Source organism: Schistocerca serialis, chromosome 6, assembly GCF_023864345.2.
Source record: "Schistocerca serialis cubense isolate TAMUIC-IGC-003099 chromosome 6, iqSchSeri2.2, whole genome shotgun sequence".
Classification (NCBI taxonomy): domain Eukaryota; kingdom Metazoa; phylum Arthropoda; class Insecta; order Orthoptera; family Acrididae; genus Schistocerca; species Schistocerca serialis.
The window spans coordinates 199,160,692-199,175,410 of NC_064643.1; positions in this window are offsets into that span (position 1 = coordinate 199,160,692).

The following is a 14,719-nucleotide window of genomic DNA, read 5'->3' on the forward strand; positions in this document are numbered from 1 at the left end:
TGGGACCGGACCGCAGCGACGCACGGATGCACGCCAAGACCGTAGGATCCTACGCAGTGCCGTAGGGGACCACACCGCCACTTCCCAGCAAATTAGGGACACTGTTGCTCCTGGGGTATCGGCGAGGACCATTCGCAACCGTCTCCATGAAGCTGGGCTACGGTCCCGCACACCGTTAGGCCGTCTTCCGCTCACGCCCCAACATCGTGCAGCCCGCCTCCAGTGGTGTCACGACAGGCGTGAATGGAGGGACGAATGGAGACGTGTCGTCTTCAGCGATGAGAGTCGCTTCTGCCTTGGTGCCAATGATGGTCGTATGCGTGTTTGGCACCGTGCAGGTGAGCGCCACAATCAGGACTGCATACGACCGAGGCACACAGGGCCAACACCCGGCATCATGGTGTGGGGAGCGATCTCCTACACTGGCCGTACACCACTGGTGATCGTCGAGGGGACACTGAATAGTGCACGGTACATCCAAACCGTCATCGAACCCATCGTTCTACCATTCCTAGACCGGCAAGGGAACTTGCTGTTCCAACAGGACAATGCACGTCCGCATGTATCCCATGCCACCCAACATGCTCTAGAAGGTGTAAGTCAACTACCCTGGCCAGCAAGATCTCCGGATCTGTCCCCCATTGAGCATGTTTGGGACTGGATGAAGCGTCGTCTCACGCGGTCTGCACGTCCAGCACGAATGCTGGTCCAACTGAGGCGCCAGGTGGAAATGGCATGGCAAGCCGTTCCACAGGACTACATCCAGCATCTCTACGATCGTGTCCATGGGAGAATAGCAGCCTGCATTGCTGCAAAAGGTGGATATACACTGTACTAGTGCCGACATTGTGCATGCTCTGTTGCCTGTGTCTATGTGCCTGTGGTTCTGTCAGTGTGATCATGTGATGTATCTGACCCCAGGAATGTGTCAATAAAGTTTCCCCTTCCTGGGACAATGAATTCACGGTGTTCTTATTTCAATTTCCAGGAGTGTATATAACTTTTGGCATGCTAATACTAAACAAGTGGACAGCCAGATGAGCATTCATTCACTGAAAGGAGGTCGGGTGTATGTGTGCATGTGTCTACATGCCTTTACACTAGTAAGGCCTTGCCGCAGTGGAAACACCAGTTCCCATCAGATCACCAAAGTTAAGCACTGTCAGGCTAGGCTTGCACTTGGATGGATGACCATCCGGTCTGCCAAGTGCTGTTGGCAAGCGGGATTCACTCAGTCCTTGTAAGGCAAACTGAGGAGTTACTTGATTGAGAAGTAGCGGCTCTGGTCTCGTAAACTGACATATGGCCGGGAGAACGATGTACTGACCACATGCCCCTCCATATCCGCATCCAGTGATGCCTATGAGCTGAGTTGACATGGTGGCCGATTGGTACCATTGGGCCTTCCAAGGCCTGTTCAGATGGAGTTTAGTTTTACACCAGTAAACTCTATTGAATTTTCAATTTCATAAACACGTTTATAAAAATCATACTTCATGACAACAGTACCAAATAGTACAGTATGTTTATCATGAAAGTGGTTGGATATGCATTTCAAAATATGTACTGCATCCGAAAAAACCCCAACTATTCTGTTCTCATCACCAGGATTTTGAAAATAGCATTTAGTATTCCGCTTCTTTCCTGATATTTGCAAATGTTTCCAAGCTTGTTTGTTAGATTGGCTTCTGTCACAAGTAAAACCTACAATTTTTCAACCTGCCTGCTCCAGTAGTATTATAACCTGAATTAAAATGTTTGCTAACAGCTTTTCCGGAGTTGTATTTTTACTGGCATAGACTGCAACTGATTGTACCCAATTGTGTAGCAAAGGTATGAACATCAAGACAAGGATTTGATCAGCTAAGACTTTGTTTTGATCTGCAGGTGTCATACTACCAAAGTCTACAAATCTATCCATGAATAATGAGGACCCATTGAACTGAATATTCTCTCAGTTTAATTTCATCAAAGATCATTACCCCTGTCTTTCTGTTTTCATCAGTCTCTTCTCTAAAATTCACTTTAATAGTATCTATGGCTGTCTTGTTAATACCATATGTGCATTTCAAACCTTTTAATAGCCTCTTCAAATGCACATCTGAAGGAAGAGGTAACACATTATGCTTCAGGCAGTGCCTATAACTTCAGGAGATTTAATATGTAATAAAAAACTATCTAGAAGAAATTCACTATTTATCTCATTCCTTTTGGATCCTTTTCCTGGCACTTCTGTAACATAGAATCTACAAATATTTTTTGCTTGCTAGATAAGCTTTCATTACATTTGCAAGTATATTTCTTTAGTCTACCTACTGCCGTCTGCAGCACAATTACCCTAGCCTTGTCTGACTTCAGTTTATTGTTTGTCCTAGCCCAGGTACTTTTTAATTTTTTTATTTGTTGTTTCAATACAGTTACTTCATCAAGTGGCTCAACTAATGTAGACCTATAAAACAACTGGGTTATGCTTAAATCAGAAGTGGAATCACTGTCACAAATTCCTAAACATTTGGAGGGTATTTTATTCACAATTTTCAAGCAGCTTTTCCTTTTTGCGGGAGATTTTCTTTGTTTTAATGGGGGTAGACAAATAATTGGACAAATTCAGGAAAATGTGAGGTACTGATTTTGGTTTCAAATGCCAATTAATTCTGGGCAATTCTGCTACCTTTCTATCAATAATGAATTTTTCTGTTTTTAATATTAAATTTTCAGTAAAGTGAGTGTCACAAACATATGAGTTTCTTGTTAGTTCCTTGTCTTCTCTTGGGATAAATTTTTTCTGTTTGTTAAAATTTTCTATATCTTTTGGGGGCTTAAAAAAGTGTCGTACTACTTTGCAACTTCTATATCCTGACTTGCAATTAGACACAAAACAGGAGGGCATCGTCACTTAAGTTTAGGAGACTGAAGACCCAACTATTAATTTCAATTGAAATATTCACTTGGCAACCATGTATTTCGATTTAATTTATAATCAAGCACCATTAATAGTCTGTACTGCTGAAGATTGCACATATATAACTCAAAATATCTGCAAATCAGCAATGAAAAGCGTGATATAGCATTTATACACAGCACACAAGATGATCGCAGCACTGCACAGTGGGAGATTACCGCACTAACCCTATTCAGCCCTTGTTACTGATAACAAGAGCTCACACTTTTTATTTCTATACACTATGGTACTGACCTGCCTCACGGCACAGCTTTGCATTGCAGCCTACACATTGGGGGCACCAACAGTTTTCCAGCCTCTTTCAAATAGGCTGGACAGAGACAGGGGAAGGAACGGAGAGTGGGAGAGTCAGAGATGGACCAGGAGAAGAGGGAGGGGGAGATGGACATAGGGGGCAAGAGGGGATGGTCAGAGAGAGGTGGACTGAGGAGCTGGTCAGAGAGAGAGGGAGGCAGTACTTGAAACTGAGGGTGTGGAAAGAAGGAGACAGACAGGAAGATGTAGATGTGTACAATACATGTGACAAATGTGAACATGGTCAAAGCCACAAGGAGAAGGCTAATTTATGAATGAAGAGAAATATGTTCAACAAAAATAATAAAATGTTTGTATTTTCTACTGACATTGAGTTTTAGTGTTAAACATGTCCTGTTACAATTACATTTGCTTTATGTCTGTCAACTCAGTAGCTGGTATTGTTGTGTATAAAGTATCGACTCCTCCCTCATCACCCATTTGCAAATCCCTACTTGCAGGTGCCTGGCTCCTTGACTGCCCACATGTGAGCAATTTTCCCACCCTTACTCAGTTTTTACTGTGGGACCCCAAGTGCTTGTGAAAGGCACTGCAGAGGGAACAGCCTAGCCTGTTGTGTGTGTTTACAATCTTAGCACCATTACAAGGGGGGCAGAAGAAGGAAAATCTCACTTATGAGTTCACACCCATTCTCAGAAGAAATGTAATTTTTTTCAGTATTTGTTTGGAAGGAATAAGACTTTTAACAAAGGAAAGACTGCATCTAAAAGAGTCTGCCGAACATACATTCACTGATTACAGTTTCCACTAGAAGAAAGACCTCAATGGCTTGAGAGCAAAATGTGATGTTCACCTCATCCACTCAACACATCTTACTATCAGTTTCTGTGACAGTGCACTTGCCATAGAGAGCAACTGCGTGTTCCCTGACCTGCTTTCTAATTGAAATTTAAACCTAGAGGCACTCATTAAATTTAAATCTAGAGGCACTCAGTTACCTCATTGCACAGATCTCACATCCATTCCTCCTTTGTATAGACTTTTAAGTGCATATGTGCTTTGAGGTTTTAGTGATGCTTGTTCCAAGGGTTGAGCAGTTGAGGATGCTGTCTCATCAAAAGTGAAGTATTTTCAGAATGCAAGAGGGTGCTTGCACCTTACAACTACTATTGGGCCATTCTCCATCATTTACGACCATTGGCTCCTGTGTGAAGTAATGAGTGTCATTCTGGAAAAAGGAACAGCATTTGGCTTGTGCAGGTTCAAATGCTATTGCAGAGGTTCCCACAGCCATTTGGGAAGCCACAGAAAAAATGTCACCACTAAAAGGATTTTTTGGAATGGTGCAAACAGGCTGCTACTGATGAAGTGAAGAATAACTGTCCATGCCATGCTGTAGCACCTTACAGGACCAACAGAAGAAATTTCCTTCACCCTGTTCAACAGAAGGAGGGAGACAGGATATTCTTTGACTTACGCAGAAACACTATCTCAATCCCTCTTCTAAAACCAGTGAAGAACCATACAGACTGAAGGAATTGTCATAGTATTGCCCTCACTAGCTGTGTAAGAAAGACATTGAATGAATAGTAATCCTTCAATCCAAACACTTCCTTCCCCATTTCATTTTGCTGTTTGTAACCTTACCCTGTTGGCGACTGCTATTTGGTTTTTCCTGTGCAAGCACAAACTCAGAGATACAGTTTTCTGTCTTTAGATGGTCTGCATTACTACTTGGAGGCAGGTTTCCTCCGAGAGTGCTATACTGAGACTTCTAGAGACAGCTACCAATCCTCCCATGACCCTTCAAATCACATGAGTACTTTTTGTATTGCATTGGGGATGTTGTATCTGATAGGTTTCAAAAGGTGAATAGCTTTTCTCAAGAAAGTGTCCTCATCATTACTAATTTTTTTCATAATAGTCAGTAGAATAACATCCACAATAAGGAGATCAGTACAATACTCCTCATCTGTCTATTTCTTTGCTATGTTTTGTGTCTCTTCCATGTATCATGTATCAGTTTTCCACACACAGAGTGCAGTTACTACTCACCTTGATTGTAAATAAGAGGCACCATTTTGAACATCATTACATGCCTCAACCTCAAGTGTAGGGGAGCAGGTAGAACATGTATGGGGGTCATCCAGAAATTAAGTTTCCCTTTTTATTGATTGTTTAAATCAAATGTGTTTAGCCGGAAATGTAGTGTATTTATGATAGAGCTTTGAAATAGCAATTATGTGATGGCCAGGCAACCCTTCACTGTTGTCAACAGCACTTCTGCAGTGGCTGAAAATTGTGGCTCTTATTCTTTATCCTATTGACTTCAAAGTTCAGTCTGTGATACAGCTTCCTAATGCTCAAAACATAGTGTCAATCAGAATGCATCGTCAGGTGTGTGGATGGAACAGCATGAGCAAATAGATGGTGCATAACTGATGTAAGCAATTTTCCAAAGATCGTCAAGGTGTCCATATAACCATATATAAGAGGGCTGTGGGCAACCATCATCCATCAGTGATGACCATTTGGAGCTAGTGTGGCAGCACATTATGGAATATAGTCACTATACGGTTATGGATATCAGCAGACATTTCCTGCAGATATTACAATCCTTCTTGCATGAAATTGTCATTAAGAACCTGCAGGTCAAGTTAGTGTATGCCAGACTGCTGCCAAAAATGTGATATACACAAACATAAAATGAATTGCCTAGGAGCAGCATTAACATTTCTGCATGACAACAGTGACCAGTTCCTCGACAGGGTCATCATGATGTGGGCTGCTCACTTTATCCTGGAGATCAAGCAGCAGTCAGTCCATTGGCATCACAGTAGATCTCCAGTCAAGACCAAGTTCAAACAGATTGTGTCAATGCAAAGAGTGATGTACACAGTGTTCTAAGACAGTAAGGGCATCCAGCTGGAAGCTGTTTTAGTCATCCCCATACAGTCCTGATCTTGGTCCCAGCAATTTTTATCTTTTCTCGTTCCTCAAAATACCTGTTGTCCAGTCAGCATTTACACAATGATAGAGAACTGAAGGTGGCTGTCACACGTAGATTCCAATCCCGGGGAGAAGACTTCTAGGACACAGGAATACAAAATTTGAAACCTATGACATGACAAGTGTCTCAGTTCTGATGGGAATTAAGTAAAAAAAAAGTTGCTGTACCTGTCGTCAATAAAATTTTTCAAGTAATTATGTTTTTTCTCCCTCTCTCTCTTTTTTTCAATTACTTATTTTCTGGATGACCACTGTACGCTCCAGTTACATATAGCTATCATGTGATACCAGCTGGATTGTGGATGCCAACTGAATGGATCAGCAAGGTCTGCATAGCTCAAGATCATTTATTGCATGCAGCCATACAAACTCCATTACTAGAGAGTATGTGATTGCTCCTTACTACACTGAAGAAACCTTAATGGCTAAAATGGAAGCCCAGTTTCTTCCTAAGTGCTTCTGGAACTTCTAGAGGAAGTACCACTTGAAATATGTAGATACATGTGGTACCAGCATGATACACACCCGGCTCAGTACTTGCACATGGCTAGGAAAGTGCTCACCCAGCTCCTTTTTGGTATCAGTATAGGACATGAAGGTATCATTTTGGCTACACACTTATCTGTCGTGACACCACTGGACTATTTTCACTGGGAAAAACTCGAAGATGGGACCTAAGCACAAGTTCAGATTATTCAAGAGGATTCAGAACATCACATTGTTGCAGGATGTGCAAAGATATTGCAGGAATCTCTTCAGTCTGTCCAAAGGTCCTTACACCAGAGATAGCAAACGTGAAATGCAGTAGAGGATGAGCACTTCGAGCACTTTATGAAATGAATGCAATTTTAAGGAAGTGTTTATGGACACATTCTGTTGTGGTTTCCTTTTTGTTACTGTAAAAATTTTTATGCCTCAACTCCCTGTTTTACAAATCCACTCAATTTGTGGTGTGCACTTTTCTTCCAAAGCTCTGGCAGAAAAAAAGAGTGGTGCTGTTATCATAGTTACCTGGTGAATCATCCTTAGATGCCATGTCCTTTGCCTTCAAGCTGCTGTGTTGGTCCAACCACATGTAGCCAAATGTGAGTAGTATTGGTTTTAAACTAAACTTTTCACTGTTCTGCTTTTGTAAGTAGATTTTTATCTGCATCATGCCGGGGCACCCCATTAGCCGGATGTGAGAGTTCCATCTCACAACATAAGTTTTTTGTGTAGTACAACAATTGGCTTCTTGTTTAAAAGAGATCAATCCTAAGTTCCAAATTTTGTAATCACTCTGAAACTAGTTACTGGATTTTGAAGAGTCAAAACTGTTGAATTTGTCTCTTGTAGAACTATGATACTAGCAGCAGGAATTACTGCAATTCCATTTGAAAACGTTAAATTGGTGCCAATATCTCTGTAATTAATATAGCTTTATGAAGAGACTTTACATGTTTTAGTGAGAGCTTTCTCACAATTCATCTGCATAAAAACAGAATTACAATGTCTTAAACAGTTCCAGGAATATTAGGTTGGTGCATAAGTTCATAGCATTTTTGTTTTTAATCTTGGTATTCTGGTTGCTATGGGTTTATTTATTGATTGTTACTTTTTATTTGTAGTTCACTGCTGCTATTTGAGTTTACATATTGTCATTTGGAGATAGTTAGTGAAGTTGTGGGTGCTAGAAAATGGAGTGCCAAGTAGAGAAATTGGAACATTTCTGACATATTCTTCTGTTTGAGTTCAATAGAGATGTGATAATAGCAAAGGCAGTCAGAAACATTTGCACTGTGTATGGGGAGAAAGCCACTTGACAGCGCACAATAAGAAAATGGTTTTCTATTTTAAGGAGGATTGTTTTGAGATTAATGACAGTATATACAATTCTGTACAGTAAATGGCATAACACCGTTGATAAATATAGACTATGAACAGAAGTCTATTGCTAAGGCAGAATATTCAAAATTTCTGGGTGTGTGCACTGATGAGAAATTGAACTGGAGGAAACACATTGATGATCTGCTGAAATGGTTAGGTTCAGCTACTTAAGCTGTTAGGGTTATTGCAAATTTTGGTGATAAACACATAAGTAAATTAGCCTAATATGCATATTTTCATCCACTGCTTTCATATGGCATCATATTTTTTGGGTAATTCATCATTAAGAGGAAAATTGTTCATTGCACAAAAGTGTATAATCAGAATAATAGCTGAAGCCCATCCAAGATCACCTCACTGACATTTATATAAGGAACTCGGGAGATTCGCAATACCTTCAGAATACATATATTCACTTATGAAATTTGTTATTAATAACCCATCCCGATTCAAAAATAACAGCAGAAAAATCTGACTTTGGCACAGAAAGAGGTGAATATGCTGCCACAAAAATCTTTGGTCATTTGCCAAATAGCATTAAAAGTCTGACAGACAGCCAACCAACATTTAAAAATAAATTAAAAGAATTTCTGAATGACAACTCTTTCTACTCAATAGACGAATTTTTAGATATGGAGTAGTAACTGAAAAAAAAGGGTAAAGAAAACTTATGTTAAAGTGATATGTTTCACATCATTATGAAATGTCATATTCATGATCTATGAAACAAGTATTAACGTATGTATGTATGTATGTATGCATGTATCCACATTCAGCAAGACCTTTGGGGTTTGATGTAGATCATTTAAACTTCTTAATCCACAATGATTGTCAACAGTGTGCATGCGAGCTGGCAAATATGATGAACTGTGATCATTCCACTGTCATGTGACATTTACATGCAATGGGGAAGGTACAAAAATTGGGTGTTTGGGTATTGTGTGCTCTGAGCCAAAATCCCAAAAATCAGTGGGTGGCCATATGTGCATCTCTGCTTGCTCATCATCAGTTGTCCCTGAATAACACCAACGATTCCTATCCTATATCATTACTGGTAATGCGAAATGGTGTCTTTATGCTAACATAAGAAAAAGAAAGAAATGGCAAACTACAAACAAAGCAGCAACTCCCCGTGCAAAGAACTGTTCACATCCACAAAAGATAACATTACGCATCTTGTGGAACAGTGACAGTGTGGTGTGCTACAAACTGCTTCCACAAGGTGTAACCATCACTGCTGACATTTATTGTTAACTACTGAGGTGTCTTCCAGACGCAATTGTAAAACAACAACTAGAAAGACCATGTGAAGTGATGTTACTCCATGATAACATCCTCCCATTCTGCTAGACTGACAAAAAACACTCTACAGGAATTGAGTTGGGAAGTCATTCTACACCCAACTGTTTCACCTGATCTAGCACCCTCAGGTTTTCACCTTTTCTGCTCTCTGTCAAACAATCTTCAAGGTATTTCCTTTACAGATGAAAATATTCGAAACGTGACTACTAAATGAGTTCTTTGCCTCAAAACTATATGATTTCTACAGTTGTAAATCTTAAGAGTTATGTCAGCATTGGCAGATTGTTGTAAATAGTGAAGCTGATTAAAGTCTCTGTTATGTGTATCTGTTATTTTTATTAAACTTACGCAAAAATGCTACAAACTTATGTACCAAACCAATATTTAAAGTGAATAGCTCAGCTGAATATATATACATATCTCTCTCTTTGGGGTGGCCGAGCGGTTCTAGGTGCTATAGTCTGGAACCGCATGACTGCTATGGTCGCAGGTTTGAATCCTGCCTCGGGCGTGGATGTGTGTGATGTCCTTAGGTTAGTTAGGTTTAAGTAGTTCTAAGTTCTAGGGGACTGATGACCTCAGAAGTTAAGTCCCATAGTGCTCAGAGCCATTTCTCTCTCTCTCTCTTTGTTTGTTTGTTTGTGTGTGTGTGTGTGTGTGTGTGTGTGTAGGTGTGAACGACACCTGAACCATACCACTGAAAACCTGGTCATAGGTTGTGTTCCAAAAATCAACAGCATAGAGACAGAAGTGATGACACTTTCTGCAGGACCTGACCATCATTTTGCAAGACAATGCTCAAGCACATACACTGCAAGCTGTGTCTGATCTGTTTGACTGATGGGGCTGCTAAGTGCGATACCACCTACTGCACCCCCCTGACTTAAGCCCTCGTAAGTTCAACTCGATTTCTAAACTGAGGAAACACTTCACAGCATTCCCTTCAGAACTGCTACAAATTCATCGGGCAATAGACCACTCCGCTCGAACTGTCAACCCAACTGGCACTGCTAAGAGTATCCTATGACTTCCACATCACTGTCAACGGGTTATATACAATGCTGGTGACTACTTTGAAGGTCAGTAAAACTTTGAAACACATATCTGTTTTGTACAAGCTGTAAATAAATAGTTGCCACTGTTAAAGTTCCAACCCTCATAGAGTTATTCAAAGAGACTTTGCACATCAGCCAACAGACTTCAATTTCGCTGGCTCAACAGCTAGATAGGAACAAAGACCATGGTCACTCAAAAGCAGCAGTTCTTCTGGCTTTGGTGGTATTGCATCCAAAGTTTGGAAACCTTGTGCTGTCTTGATAGCATCCTCATTGAGATATCATTGTAATAAATCAGAGTCAAGGTGTATTTCCTGAAAGACTGAAATATGTTCCAGTAATATCCATTTATAGAAGTGGAGATAAGAAAATTACCTATTTATAGATCATCTCCTTCCTTCTCATGTTCTTAAAACTTTTGTAGGGAACTAGTAGCTTAGAAAGTATTGAATTGCATTTTTGATAACAACCTTTTAACAACTGCTCAGTTATGCTCTCATGTAGGATTCTTTACTGAGAAAGTAATATATCTACATCTACATCTACATTTATACTCCGCAAGCCACCCAACGGTGTGTAGCGGAGGGCACTTTATGTGCCACTGTCATTACCTCCCTTTCCTGTTCCAGTCGCGTATGGTTCGCGGGAAGAATGACTGTCTGAAAGCCTCTGTGCACGCTCTAATCTCTCTAATTTTACATTCGTGATCTCCTCGGGAGGTATAAGTAGGGGGAAGCAATATATTCGATACCTCATCCAGAAACGCACCCTCTTGAAACCTGGCGAGCAAGCTACACCGCGATGCAGAGCGCCTCTCTTGCAGAGTCTGCCACTTGAGTTTATTAAACATCTCCGTAATGCTATCACAGTTACCAAATAACCCTGTGTCGAAACGCGCCGCTCTTCTTTGGATCTTCTCTATCTCCTCTGTCAGACTGATCTGGTACGGATCCCACACTGATGAGCAATACTCAAGTATAGGTCGAACGAGTGTTTTGTAAGCCACCTCCTTTGTTGATGGACTACATTTTCAAAGCTCAACCTGGTACCCGCCTTACCAACAATTAATTTTATATGATCATTCCACTTCAAATCGTTCCGCACGCATACTCCCAGATATTTTACAGAAGTAACTGCTACCAGTGTTTGTTCCGCTATCATATAATCATACAATAAGGGATCCTTCTTTCTATGTATTCGCAATACATTACATTTGTCTATGTTAAGCGTTAGTTGCCACTCCCTGCACCAAGTGCCTATCCGCTGCAGATCTTCCTGCATTTCGCTACAATTTTCTAATGCTGCAACTTCTCTGTATACTACAGCATCATCCGCGAAAAGCCGCATGGAACTTCCGACACTATCTGCTAGGTCATTTATATATATTGTGAAAAGCAATGGTCCCATAACACTCCCCTGTGGCACGCCAGAGGTTACTTTAACGTCTGTAGACGTCTCTCCATTGATAACAACATGCTGTGTTCTATTTGCTAAAAACTCTTCAATCCAGCCACACAGCTGGTCTGATATTCTGTAGGCTCTTACTTTGTTTATCAGGCGACAGTGCGGAACTGTATCGAACGCCTTCCGGAAGTCAAGAAAAATAGCATCTACCTGGGAGCCTGTATCTAATATTTTCTGGGTCTCATGAACAAATAAAGCGAGTTGGGTCTCACACGATCGCTGTTTCCGGAATCCATGTTGATTCCTACATAGTAGATTCTGGGTTTCCAAAAATGACATGATACTCGAGCAAAAAACATGTTCTAAAATTCTACAACAGATCAACGTCAGAGATATAGGTCTATAGTTTTGCGCATCTGCTCGACGACCCTTCTTGAAGACTGGGACTATCTGTGCTCTTTTCCAATCATTTGTGTAGCCGCTTGTTGCGTGTAGTGGACTCCTGACCTATCCAGCGGAACCCGAAACCCCACCACCCTATGGCGCAAGTCGAGGAATTTGCAGCCCACATGGTCGCAGAACCGTCTCAGCCTCTGATTCAGACCCTCCACTCGGCTCTGTACCAAAGGTCCGCAGTCAGTCCTGTCGACGATGCTGCAGATGGTGAGCTCTGCTTTCATTCCGCTAGTGAGACTGGCAGTCTTCACCGAATCAAATAGCCGCCGGAAGCCAGAGAGGATTTCCTCCGATCCATAGTGACACACATCATTGGTGCCGACATGAGCGACCACCTGCAGATGGGTGCACCCTGTACCCTTCATGGCATCCGGAAGGACCCTTTCCACACCTGGAATGACTCCCTCCGGTATGCACACGGAGTGCACATTGGTTTTCTTCCCCTCTCTTGCTGCCATTTCCCTAAGGGGCCCCATTACGCGCCTGACGTTGGAGCTCCCAACTACCAGTAAGCCCACCCTCTGCGACTGCCCGGATCTTGGAGACTGAGGGGCAACCTCTGGAACAGGACAAGCAGCCATGTCAGGCCAAAGATCAGTATCAGCCAGAGACAGAGCCTGAAACCGGTTCGTCAGACAAACTGGAGAGGCTTTCCGTTCAGCCCTCCGGAATGTCTTTCGCCCCCTGCCACAAACACAACAATGGTATATTTAAACAAGAAAATTGTCCAATTGGCATTTTTTTGTGACCTTGCCAATGCTATTGATTATGTAGATCACAAAATTTTGCTATGTAAATTAAAGTGTTCCTTCCCTAGATGGAATCTGGTTAGAGAATGAAAAAGTAAAGTATGGCATCATCCAAAGGTTGATACTTGGCTCGCTCTTGTTTTTGATCTACACAAATGAGGAATTGTCAAAAACTATTGCATTTGTGATTGATTCAAATACATTGATTAAAGGCCCAAACATATCTCTAAAATATAGCCTGAAGAATAGTGATACAAGCTGGTAATTGCTTAATAGTATCTGAACTGCTAATCTTTTTTTCTTTCTTTCCATTTTTTTTCAAACTGTGCAATTTCAAACAATCAAAAATTACATACAGGTAGCAAGAGAGAGATCAATGGCCACACACTGAATGAATTCCTACACACCCATAAGGAAAACAAACTGAGCTGGCACCAGCATGTAAATAAGTTATCCAGAATGCTCGGTTTTGTTTGCTTTGTGTTTATATATATGTATATCACAATATATTATCCAGCAGACAGAATTGGTAGCATAATTTCACTCAGTACTGCCCAGTAGCATCTTCTAGGACAATGCAGATAAGATCAAAATAGTTTTTATTCTACAGATGTATAAAGTGAGAATATTGTGTTAAATTGATAGTTGAACATCTTGCAGAACTTTCTTCAGAGGCCTTGGATATTATATATTTACATGACAGTGAAATAACTCCCTAATGGCATTTGTGGTTAATTATAAGAGAAATTTTTAGGATGAATTGCAAAATACACAATCACAGTCCTAGAAATTAAAATAATATCTATGTAGGCTACACATTCCTATCTAGGGTACAGAAATGAGTTTTATATGATGATGTCAAATTCTTTTATAGATTGTCAAAAGGCATCACACACCAAACTGGAAATCCTCAAATCTAAATAAAATAATACTTTTCAAAAATTTTGCTTAACATAAATATTCACCTTAAAGAACCTTCTAAATTTTCCACTGTGTAGTCAGGTGGTAGTGTTCTGTGCATACAATAATTACACATAAATTGGAAGTATTGATCCTTTAACATAAAATCCTGAGTTACCCTTGTTATTTTGACAGAAACTTAAAATATGGAGTATACTCTGACAACTTAAGAACAGACCTCTGGAAAAATAAAACCCCATTTATATCTGTTTCAGCACTGACAGTTTAAGTGTTTGGCCACTAGAGAGCATATGGTCCCACATTTGTAGCCTGGCTGTTGTATTTTGATTACTGTGAGCAGCTTTGGATACACAGTTGCAAAACACGTGCTTTCAGCCTGTCTCCTGTTTTGTTGTTTAGGCAATGCTTTCAAAAAAAGATGGCTAGAGTAAACCTGAGTTTGACCCTAAATTTAGTAGCCCTGAAAGTGAAGAAGAATGTGAATTTACTTCACTAGAGACTGAAAGTGACAACAGTTATTCAGTTAAGTGACAAGTTCTCACCATTGGTAAGAGATAAATACATCCATTGTGTTCTGGCCAGCTCCTCCAAGAGTTATACAGAAAAAATTGTGAAATATATGGTTAGACTTCATAGTTATTCAGAAACTACATGATAACTTTGAATTTCAGGATATTCCAGTCAAAATCCAATGCATGAATATACTTGGAATTTCGTTGTTGTGGTGTTCAAAATTTTTG